Genomic DNA, 12,001 nt, shown 5'->3' on the forward strand with positions numbered 1-12,001 from the left:
TGTGCTCACTGGAGAGCAAAGGAACTCATCAGCTCTCTAAGACAACCTCAAAGTACATTTATACCTAAATATATTCTAGGCAGCAACTGTGATGCTAAAAATCTTGCTTTTTTTTTTTTGATCCATACCCTGTTCATTTCCCAACTGTCCTTCTCATACTCCAGATGTCCTGTGTGATAGAGGAAAGAACCGAGCATTGTCATCAGAAGGAACCATGTTCAAATAGTGGCTCTACCTATATTCTATGAACCTGGATTACTTGCTCAATTTCCAATATCATTTTCTTATCTATAAAAAGGAAACAATGTCTAGAGAACAGGGTTTAACTTGAAAATAATAAAAACTACTAGCTACCTACTGAGGAGTTGTTACACAGGAAGAATCTCAGGCCGTACCCTAAACCTAGTGAGAACAGTCTCAATGTTAACTAAATTCCAAAGAGATTCATTAGCATATTGAAGGTAGAGAAACACTGACTTATCACAAACATACTCAGTACATAGTAGCTATTATCACAGTCCTGATTCTTAATCTAGACACACTTCTTGATTTTCTCATATTGCTCAAAACTACCTGCTTAAATAAATTCAGCAAGGTTGCAGGATATAAGATTGATATATGTCAGTCCATTTTGTGCTGCTGTACCAGAGCAACTGAGACTGGATAATTTATAATGAACACAAATGCATTGTCTCATGGTTCTGGAGACTGGGAAGTTCAAGTTTGAGGGGCCAGCATTGGGTGAATGGCTTCTTGTTGTGTAATGCCATGACAGAAAGGCAAAAAAAGAACTAAAGAAAGCAAGAAATTGAACTCAGCACCTCAAGCCCTTTTATAATACCTATTAATTCATTCATGATGGTGGAGCCCTTGTGATCTAAACACCTCCTATTAGTCCCAAACTTCCACCACCATTGCATCGCATACTTTCTGGTGGACACAATCAAACCATAGCAATATGCAAAATCAAAACACAGTTCCTGTATGTTTCCACCACAAAGAAATGATAAATATTTGAAGTGATGGCTACACCAATTACCATGATCGGATCACTACACATTGTATACGTGTTTTAGTCAAATATATTTTTTCTTCTGTGACCAAAAGACTTGACAAGAACACTTAAGAAGGAAAAGTTTATTTCAGTGCACATGTTTACAGAAGTCTCAGTCCATAGATATCTGGCTACATTCCTCAGGGCCTAAAGTAAGGTGGGTCATCATGGTGGAAAAGTGCGATGGAGGAAAGCAGCTAGGAACATGGTATGAGGAAGCAGAGAGAGCCTCCCTCACCGTGGACAAAATATATACCCCAAAGGCACACCCCAAAGATCTACCTTCTCTGGTCACACACTACCAGTCTATGGTTAACACCTCCCTATCAGGGGATTAATTCTCAGGTTAAGCTAAGTCTCTCATAACCCAATCATTTCACCTCTAAACTTTCTTGCATTGTCTCACATGAGTTTGGGGGAGACACCTCATACCTAAACCATAAAACATGTCATTACATACATTACATTGTACACATTATATATGTTAAGGTGTGTCCCATAAATATGTACAACTCTTATGTGCCAATTAAAAATTAAAAACAAAGATTACAAAGAAATCAGCTCCATTTACCCTAGCATCAAAAAGAATACAATACTTAGAAATAAAAATAAAAGAATGTAAACTTTTACAGTGGAAATTACAAAATATTGCTGAAAGAATTTAGTTCTAAATAAATGAAAAGACGTTCTATGTTCATGTATTAGAAGACTTAATATTGTTAAGATGATAATATACTCCAAAGTGATCTACAAATTCAATGCAATCCTTATCAGAATCCCAGTCCCAGCTGACTTCTTTGCATAAATTGACAAGCTGATCCTAAAATTCACATGGAATTACAAGAGACCCAGAATAGCCAAAACAGTCTTTAAAAAGAGCAACATTGAGGCTGGGGTTGTGGTTCAGTGGTAGAGTGCTTGCCTAGCACGTGTGAGGCACTGGGTTCAATTCTCAGCACCAAACAAAAAATAAATATATCATGTGCATCTACAACTAAAAATATTTTTAAAAAACAAAACTGGAGGACTTACAATTCTCAATTTTAAAACTTACTACAAAACTTCAATAATCAAGACAATGTTGTACAGGCACAAGAATAATACATATAAAGACACAAAAATGAATAGAGAGCCCAGAAATAAACCCTCACATTTATGGTCTGTTAATTTTCAACAAGGGTGCCAAGACAATAAAAAATGGGGAAGGAATACTTTTTGAACAAATGGTGCTGAGACAACTGGGTACATACTTGGAAAAAATGAAGTTGGAATCTTTTCATATACCATACACAAAAATAAACTCAAAATGGATCCATAGACCAAAAGGTAAAAGTTAAAATTAAAGAATTTAAAAAGAAAACAGGAATAAATGTCCCTGACACTAAGTTAGGCAATGTTGCATAAGTAACAAAAGGAAATATAAATAAATTGGAATATATACACATTAAAAATATTCATGTTCAAATGAAACTATTAAGAAAATAAAGATAACAGTGAAACTATATGCATATCAAATAACTAATAATAAACTTGTTTTCAGAAGTTAAAACATGCTCTTACAACTCAATAATAAAAAAAGAAAAATAACCAAATAAAAAACAGGCAATGGGTTGCAATAGACATTTCTGCAAAGAATATATATGTTTCATTCTGCTTGGGTCATTATAACATAGACTGGGTGTCTTAAACAACAAACATTTGGTTTTCAAAGTTCTGGATGCTGGGAAGTCCAATATCAAGGCACCAGTGGATTCAGTGTCTGGTAAAGACCTGAATCCTGTTTGCAGATGGCCACATTCTTGCTATGTCTTCACATAGCAGAGAGAAGGGAGGGCTCTAATCTTTTCTTCTTCTTATAAGGGCACTAATTCCATTATGTGGACCTCACCCTTGTAACTTGTAAGCCTAATTACCTCACCTCCCAAAGGCCCTCTATCTAAATATTGCATTGGAGATTAGGGCTTCAACATATGAATTTAAGGAGGCCACAGACATTCAGTCTAAAGCAATATGCATGGAAAGATATTCAATGTTACTATTCATAGGGAAAAGAAAAAGAGATGCCACTTCCCATCAACTAGGGTGGCTACAAAGATAGACAATAACAAGTGTCGGTGAGGACAGAGAGAGAAATAGGAGCACTCATACATTGCTGATAGGGTTATAAATTATTGCAGCTACATTGGAAAACAGTTTGGCAGTTTCTCAAAATGTTAAGATTTTCCATATGATTTAGCAATTCCACTTCTAGATATATACCCAAAAGAATTGGAAACCAATGTTCAAAAAATGTACATGAATGTTCAAATCAGCATTATTCATAAAAGCTAAAAAGTGGAAACAAACCAAAAGTCCATCAAATGAGAAATGGAGGCACAAACTTCGATATATCCATACAGAATATTAACCATCAATATGGATAAAGTACTGATGTATGTTATAACATGGATAAGCCTTGAAAAATATTGTAAGGGGAAGAAGTCAATAACAAAATAGCACATACTGTATGATTTGATTTATATGAAATATCCCAAGTAGTAAAATTTATAGAGACAGAAGGGAGATTAGTGATAGTCAAGGGCCGCGGGTGTAGGAGCAATGAGGTATGACTGCTAATGGGCATGGGGTATCTTTTGAAGGTGATGAAAATATTCTAAAATTAGATTGTCATCATAGTCACCCAACTCTGTAAATGTACTAAAAAACCAATGGATTACACACTTTAAATGGACATGCTAAATGTTGTGTGAATTGTTTCTCAAATTTTTTCTGAGACAGGGTCTTACTATATTATTCAGACTGGCCTCAAACTTGCAATCTTCCAGCCTCAGCTTTCTGAGTAGCTAGGATTATAGGCATGCGCCACTGCTCCTGGCTTTTAAATTGTTTCTTAAAGCATTTCTTGTTTCTACCATCTTATTCCTATTTAAAAAAATCCAAATTGATAGTGAATGTATAGTTCATTCCTGAGCCCAAAGGCTACAATTTTCACACCATTTGAATTTGGGGGATGAGCTTGTCACTATCTCCCTCCACTTGCAGACCTGGCAAGCTCAGCAACACAAGAAAAAAGAATAGTCTCAGCCCTTTGTCATGATTATGGCAGGAATAGGAGGTATGAAAAATATTGGGGAGGATTAACGATCTTTCTAATCAGGTACTGTGGTTGAGTGGTTAAGAACTTCAGCTCACTAGGCCAATAAACCAGGTTTTAAATCCTGATCCCACAAACATACCTTACTAAGTATGTCACCTTAATAAGTTACTTAGTCCCTCTCAACTTTAATTTCTTCATCCATAAAAGGAGGCCAATAAAAGCATTACCTCAAAGTGTTACTATGAAGATTAAATGAGATTATTCATATAAAGCATTAATGCCTTCCATGCTATATTTGATTAATGTTAGCTGCCAGATATATTGTTTTTATTGAGGTGAGATTGAAGCAAAACCATATAAGGAAAAGTAGGGCATCCTCACCTTTGAAGTCAGACAGTTCTGTTAATATGACCCTGGGAAATCATTTATTGAGCCTTAGATCCTCTGTAATAATGAGGATATTAATCTTTCTCTTATGGAAGCAGTTCCAAGCCTGAACACTGGAACCTGCATCACCTAGGTTTGCATACTGGATCCACCACTCACAAGTTGTATGACCTGGAACATATTTCACTTCCTGTACCTGGGTGTCCTCTTTTGTAGATGGTGGCAACAAAATAATTCCTTGTATTTGTTTGGGAATTATTGAGTTAATCCATGACAAGTCCTGTGCAAGGACAGAACGTAGCACAGAGTACTCAATGAATGTTAGCTGTAATAAAAGTAAAGCAGGAATAAAATGAGGCCCTTAGTAAGGCTGGACATGTGCCAGGTCCTCAGCAGATGATAGTTCCCTTCCTTAGCCACCCTTTGTCTGTCCACCAAGTCAAGATTTCCTTGAACTTGCAAATAAAGTGTTTCAAACTAAGAAGTTCCCCATAGTAAGAATTTTCTGGCAGGTTCAATACTGCCATCATCAATATGAGCATCTGAGAGCAATGCAAACTGTTAGCTGCCTACAAGATGACTGCCTACACTCCAAAGAAAACTCCATTCAGAGCAATAGGGGGAAACTACCTACTTTGCAGGTGGAAATTGAATAGTTCAAGAAAGCTCTCTGTTCCTCCTCAAACTCATCTTCAGGTTTGTAGTCAACTTAAATCTTATTGAGTTTCCTACGCTGGACTTTGTGTTTTCACATATCTTTTCTTCTACTATTTTTCTGTCTTAATATACATTTTTAACCAAAGTCTTCATTTAATATTTACAAAAGAAATTGTTCTCTATTTTAAAAGATGTTTTTAAACAAAAACTCTCTTTTAATCTTTACAACTGTGGTTTTAAATGCTTTGCTTTGATTTGTTAAATAGAAATTTAAAATTATGACAGCATGTTTGCTGTTCCTAAGTTAAACAAAATGAATATAAGGCCCTGCCAGGCCAGGAAACACAAGTGTGAAACCTAGAGTGATCCCAGGTAACTTCAGCCACACACTGCCTTCCTTTGGAGGTACATTAAGAATGAACATGGGATTCCAAGATGGCGGACTAGAGGGAGGCTGTGTTCCTTGTCACTCCATAACTCCGGTTTCAAGCAGAGGATATCTGTTTCTTGGTAAGGCAGTTTTTGCTGCTTATCAATCCCCTGCCGTTTACCCCATTTGTCTGCTGTGATCACCTGCAGTCGGCCAGCATATCGACACCTTTTTTGAGTGCAGATTGCTCACTGTCAGGCACCTATCATCCGCCATTTGCCTGTTTCTGGCCGGTCCATTGCCTGCCTTACACCTATCCATCACCCAACGCATGAGGTTCACCTCCTGATCATCCGACAACAGTCAGCAAACTGATCGCCAACCACCAGTGGAGCACCAGCTGCCTGATGTTGCCTGGAAGTTCACTGTTACAGTACCTGCAGGTTTGATTGTACGTGGCTGCTGCCATTTTGAGACAATAGCCAGGCCCCGTAGGACCCCTGGCCAGACTGACTGAGCCCTGTCTCCAGGATCCCTCAGCCCAACTGATCACTCCCTGCCTCTGGAGCCCTCCCATCGGCTGACTGCTCCCTGCCACCAGGACCCCCAGACCAACTGACTGTGCCCGCCCTATCACCGGGACCCCAGACCAACTGATTGCAACCGGTCTCCAGGATCCCACAACCACACCAAATACACCCGACCTCCAGGACCTCCTGCTGACCACATCCACACCCTGAGCTGCACTCCCCATTTGCCAACACATTTTGAAGCCAGAGCGGCAATTTTGGATAATCCTGGAAACTGTAGCTCTGATCTTTAGGTGAGGCAAAACCCATCCCGAGACGCCTGCTAGAGGCTTGAAGCTCATTGTCAGGTACCTCTCATGCACCAGGCTATTGAACTCTGGGAGGGTTCATTACTATATGACTGTTATACTTAGATTTTCTTTTTTCTTCTTATTGAAAAAATTTAAGTTTTTATTTCTTTACTTTTCTTGCTCTCTTTTCCTTTTGTTTACCTGTTCCCTCAGAGTCTCTTTCTCCCTTTTTTGCATGCTAACATCCAATTTCTTTTGATTACACTCTCACCCTTTCTATTATCTAGAACTTCTGTATATTCTTTTCTTATCCCATTAATAGCCACATTCTACATCCCTCTGCATCCTCTTTGTCCTCCATTTGAAACTATAGACATTATTGCAAATTTGATTGTTTTACTGAAGATAATATTTGAACTCATTCTGTTTATTATGACAATTTTGTTATTGTCCTCATAGGGGCTATTTGGTCTAGGATTGCATAGTGTCTGAATTGGGCACTGCTAATATTGATCTCCCCTTAAAGAAAGGGTTTTGGAAACCTATAGGGCCACTATAAGCCTATAGGGGGAAATCTGAAATACCCCAGATCTGCACTGCTAGAGGGGAAGATACATGAACAACATGAAAAAACAAGGGAAGAAAATGATCCAAACAAATCTAGATTCTATATTAGTAGAATCCAATGACAGTATGTTAGAAGAAATGTCAGAAAAGGACTTCAGATTATACACGATTAAGAGGATTCATGAAGCAAAGGATGAGATAAGAGAACAAATGTGGGCAATGAATGATAATACCAATAAGCAGTTGAAAGAGCAACTGCAGGAAGCAAGTGATCATTTCAAAAAGAGATAGAGAATCTCAAAAAAAAAACAAAAACAAAAAAAGGAAATCCTTGAAATGAGGGAAACAATAAACCAAATAAAAAACTCAATGGAAAGCATCACCGAAAGACTAGACCACTTGGAAGACAGAACTTCAGACAATGAAGACAAAATATTTAATCTTGAAAATAAAGTTGCCCAAACAGAGAAGATGGTAAGAAGTCATGAACAGAATCTCCAAGAACTATGGGACATCATGAAAAGACCAAATTTAAGAATTATTGGGATTGAGGAAGGCACAGAGATACAAACCAAAGGAATGAACAACCTATTCAATGAAATAATATTAGAAAATTTCCCAAACCTGAAGAATGAAATGGAAAATCAAATACAAGAGGCTTACACAAAATCACAGCAGATCCACACCATTATAATGAAAATGCCTAACATTGAAAATAAAGATAGGATTTTGAAGGCCGCGAGAGAAAAGTATCAGATTACATATAGGGGGAGACCAATACAAATAGCAGCCGACTTCTCAACCCAGACTATAAAAGCTAGAAGGGCTTGGAACAACATATTTCAAGCTCTGAAAGAACATGGTTGCCAACCAAGAATCCTATACCCAGCAAAACTAACCTTCAGATTTGAAGATGAAATAAAATCCTTCCATCATAAACAAAAGTTAAAAGAATTTACAAATAGAAAGCGTGCGCTACAGAATGTTCTCAACAAAATATTCCATGAGGAGGAAATGAAAAACAACGATGGAGGTCAGCAAAGGGAGGAACTACCTTAGAGAAAAACCACTCAAAGGAGAAACCAAGCCAACTTAAAAACCAAAAATAAGCCAAATGACTGGGAATACAAATCATATCTCAATAATAACCCTGAACGTTAATGGCCTAAACTCATCAATCAAAAGACATAGACTGGCAGAATGGATTAAAAAGAAGACCAACCATATGCTGCCTGCAAGAGACTCATCTCATAGAAAAAGACATACACAGAGTAAAGGTGAAAGGATGGGAAAAAACCTACCATGCACATGGACTCAGTAAAAAAGCTGGGATTTGCATCCTTATATCAGAAAAAGTGGACTTCAAGCCAAAGTTAGTCAGAAGAGATAAAGAAGGACATTTCATACTGCTTAAGGGAACCATAAGTCAGGAAGACATAATGATAATACGTATTTATGCCCCAAACAATGGTGCATACTTGTACATCAAACAAATCCTTCTCAATTTCAGGAATCAAATAGACCACAACACAATAATTCTGGGTGACTTTAATGCACTGCTGTCACTACTAGATAGATCTTCCAAACAAAATCCAACCAAAGAAACCATAGAACTCTATAACACAATCAATAACCTAGACTTAATAGACATATATAGAATATTCCATCCATCAATGAGCGGATTCACTTTCTTCTCAGCAGCACATGGAACCTTCTCGAAAATAGACCATATGTTATGCCACGCAACCCTTAGGAAATGCAAAACAATAGAGATACTACCTTGTGTTCCATCAGATCATAATGGACTAAGAACAGAAATCAATGACAAAATAAAAAACAGAAATTACTGCAACACCTGGATACTAAATAATATGCTATTGAATGAAACATGGATAACAAAAAACATCAGGGAAGAGATAAAAAAATTATTAGAGGTCAATGAGAATGACGATACAACATATCAAAATCTCTGGGACACTATGAAAGCAGTACTAAGAGGAAAATTCATTGCATGGAGTGCATTGCAGAAAAGAATGAGAAGTCAACAACTAAATGACCTAACATTACAGCTCAAAGCCCTAGAAAAAGAAGAAGAGAATAACAGCAAAAGTAGTAGAAGACAGGAAATAATTAAAATCAGAGCTGAAATCAATGAAATCGAAACAAAAGAAACAATTCAAAAACTTGACAAAACAAAAAGTTGGTTCTTTGAGAAAGTAAACAAAATAGACAAACCCTTAGCCACACTAACAAAGAGAAGGAGAGAGAAGACTCAAATTACTAAAATTCGTGATGAAAAAGGAAATATCACGACAGACACCACTGACATACAGAACATAATGAGAAGCTACTTTGAAAATCTGTATTCCAATAAAATAGAAAGTACTGAAGACATTGACAAATTTCTAGAGACATATGCTCCTCCCAAACTGAACCAGGAGGACATACACAATTTAAACAGATCAATATCAAGCAATGAAATAGAAGAAGCCATTAAAAATCTACCATCCAAGAAAAGCCCAGGACCAGACGGATTCTCAGCCGAGTTCCACAGGACCTTCAAAGAAGAACTCATTCCAATACTTCTCAAAGTATTCCAGGAAATAGAAAAGGAGGGTACCCTACCAAACTCATTCTATGAAGCTAATATCACCCTCATACCCAAACCAGGAAAAGACACCTCAAGGAAAGAAAATTTTAGACCAATATCCTTGATGAATATAGATGCTAAGACCTTAACAAAATATTGGCAAACCATATCCAAAAACATATTAAGAAAACTGTGCACAATGATCAAGTGGGGTTTATCCCTGGAATGCAATGATGGTTTAACATCCGTAAATCAATAAACGTAATCCATCATGTCAGTAGACTTAAGGATAAGAATCATATGGTTATTTCAATTGACACAGAAAAAGCGTTCAACAAAATACAACACCCCTTCATGCTCAAAACACTAGAAAAAATAGGCATACTAGGAACATACCTGAACATTGTAAAGGCTATTTATGCTAAGCCCATGGCCAACATCATTCTTAATGGAGAAAAACTGAAACCATTCCCTTTAAAAATGGGAACAAGATAGGGATGTCCTCTTTCACCACTTCTATTCAACATTGTCCTCGAAACTCTAGCCAGAGCAATTAGGCAGACTAAAGAAATTAAAGGGATACGAATAGGAAAAGAGGAACTTAAGCTGTCACTATTTGCTGATGACATGATTCTGTTTTTAGAGGATCCAAAAAACTCCTCCAGAAAACTTCTAGACCTCATCGATGAATTCAGCAAAATAGTAGGCTATAAAATCAACATGCATAAATCTAAAGCATTTTTATACATAAGCAATGAAACATCTGAAAGGGAAATGAGGAAAACAATTCCATTCATAATAGCCTCAAAAAAATAAAAATACTTGGGAATCAATCTAACCAAAGAGGTAAAAGATCTCTACAATGAAAACTACAAAACATTGAAGAAAGAAATTGAGGAAGACCTTAGAAGATGCAAAGATCTCCCATGTTCTTGGATAGGAAGAATTAATATTGTCAAAATGGCCATACTACCAAAAGTGCTATACAGATTCAATGCAATTCCAATTAAAATCCCAATGATGTATGTTACAGAAATAGAGCAAGCAATTGTGAAATTCATCTGGAAGAATAAGAAACCCAGAATAGCTAAAGTAATCCTTAGCAGGAAGAATGAAACAGGGGGTATCGCAATACCAGAACTTCAACTATACTACAAAACAATAGTAACAAAAATGGCATGGTATTGGCACCAAAATATACAGGTAGATCAATGGTACAGAATAGAGGACATGGACAAAAATCCAAATAAATACAATTTTCTAATACTAGACAAAGGTGAAAAAAATATGCAATGGAGAAAAGATAGCCTCTTCAACAAATGGTACTAGGAAAACTGGAAAACCATATGCAACAGAATGAAACTAAACCCCTATCTCTCACCCTGCATGAAAATAACCTCACAATGGATCAAGGACCTTGGAATCAGAACACAGACCCTGCATCTTATGGAAGAAAAAGTAGGTCCAAATCTTCAACTTGTTGGCTTAGGATCAGACTTCCTTAACAGGACTCCCATAGCACAAGAAATAAAAGCAAGAATCAATAACTGGGATAGATTCAAACTAGATAGCTTTCTCTCAGCAGAGGAAACTATCAGCAATGCGAAGAGAGAGCCTACAGAGTGGGAGAAAACCTTTGCCACTCATACTTCAGATAGAGCACTCATTTCCAGAATATACAAAGAACTCAAAAAACTCTACACGAAAAATACAAATAACCCAATCAACCAATGGGCTAAGGATATGAACAGATGCTTCACAGAAGAAGATTTACAAGCAATCAACAAACATGAAAAAATGCTCACCATCTTTAGTAATAAGAGAAATGCAAATCAAAACTACTCTAAGATTCCATCTCACCCCAATTAGAATGGCGATTATCAAGAATACAAGCAACAATAGGTGTTGGTGAGGATGTGGGGAAAAAGGTACACTCATACATCTCTGGTGGGGATGCTAATTAGTGCAGCCACTCTGGAAAGCAGTATGGAGATTTCTTAGAAAACTTGGAATGGACCCACCATTTGACCCAGCTATCCCACTCCTCGGCCTATACCCAAAGGACTTAAAATCAGCATACTACAGAGATACAGCCACATCAATGTTCATAGCTGCTCAATTTACCATAGCCAGATTGTGGAACCAACCTCGATGTCCTTCAATTGATGAATGGATAAAGAAACTGTGGTATATATATACACAATGGAATATTACTCAGCCATAAAAAAGAATAAAATTATGGCATTTGCAGAAAAATGGATGAAATTGGAGAATATCATACTAAGTGAGATAAGCCAATCTCAAAAATGCAAAGGACGAATGATCTTGCTGATTAGCGAATGATGAAACATAATGGGGGGTGGGGAGGGGGGCAAGAATGGAGGAAGAAGGGACTTGTAGAGGGAAAAGAGGGGTGGGAGGGGTGGGAGGGGTGGGAGGGGTGGGGGGAAGGGAAAAAA

Source organism: Sciurus vulgaris (genome assembly GCF_902686455.1).
Source record: "Sciurus vulgaris genome assembly, chromosome: X".
Taxonomy (NCBI): Eukaryota; Metazoa; Chordata; class Mammalia; order Rodentia; family Sciuridae; genus Sciurus; species Sciurus vulgaris.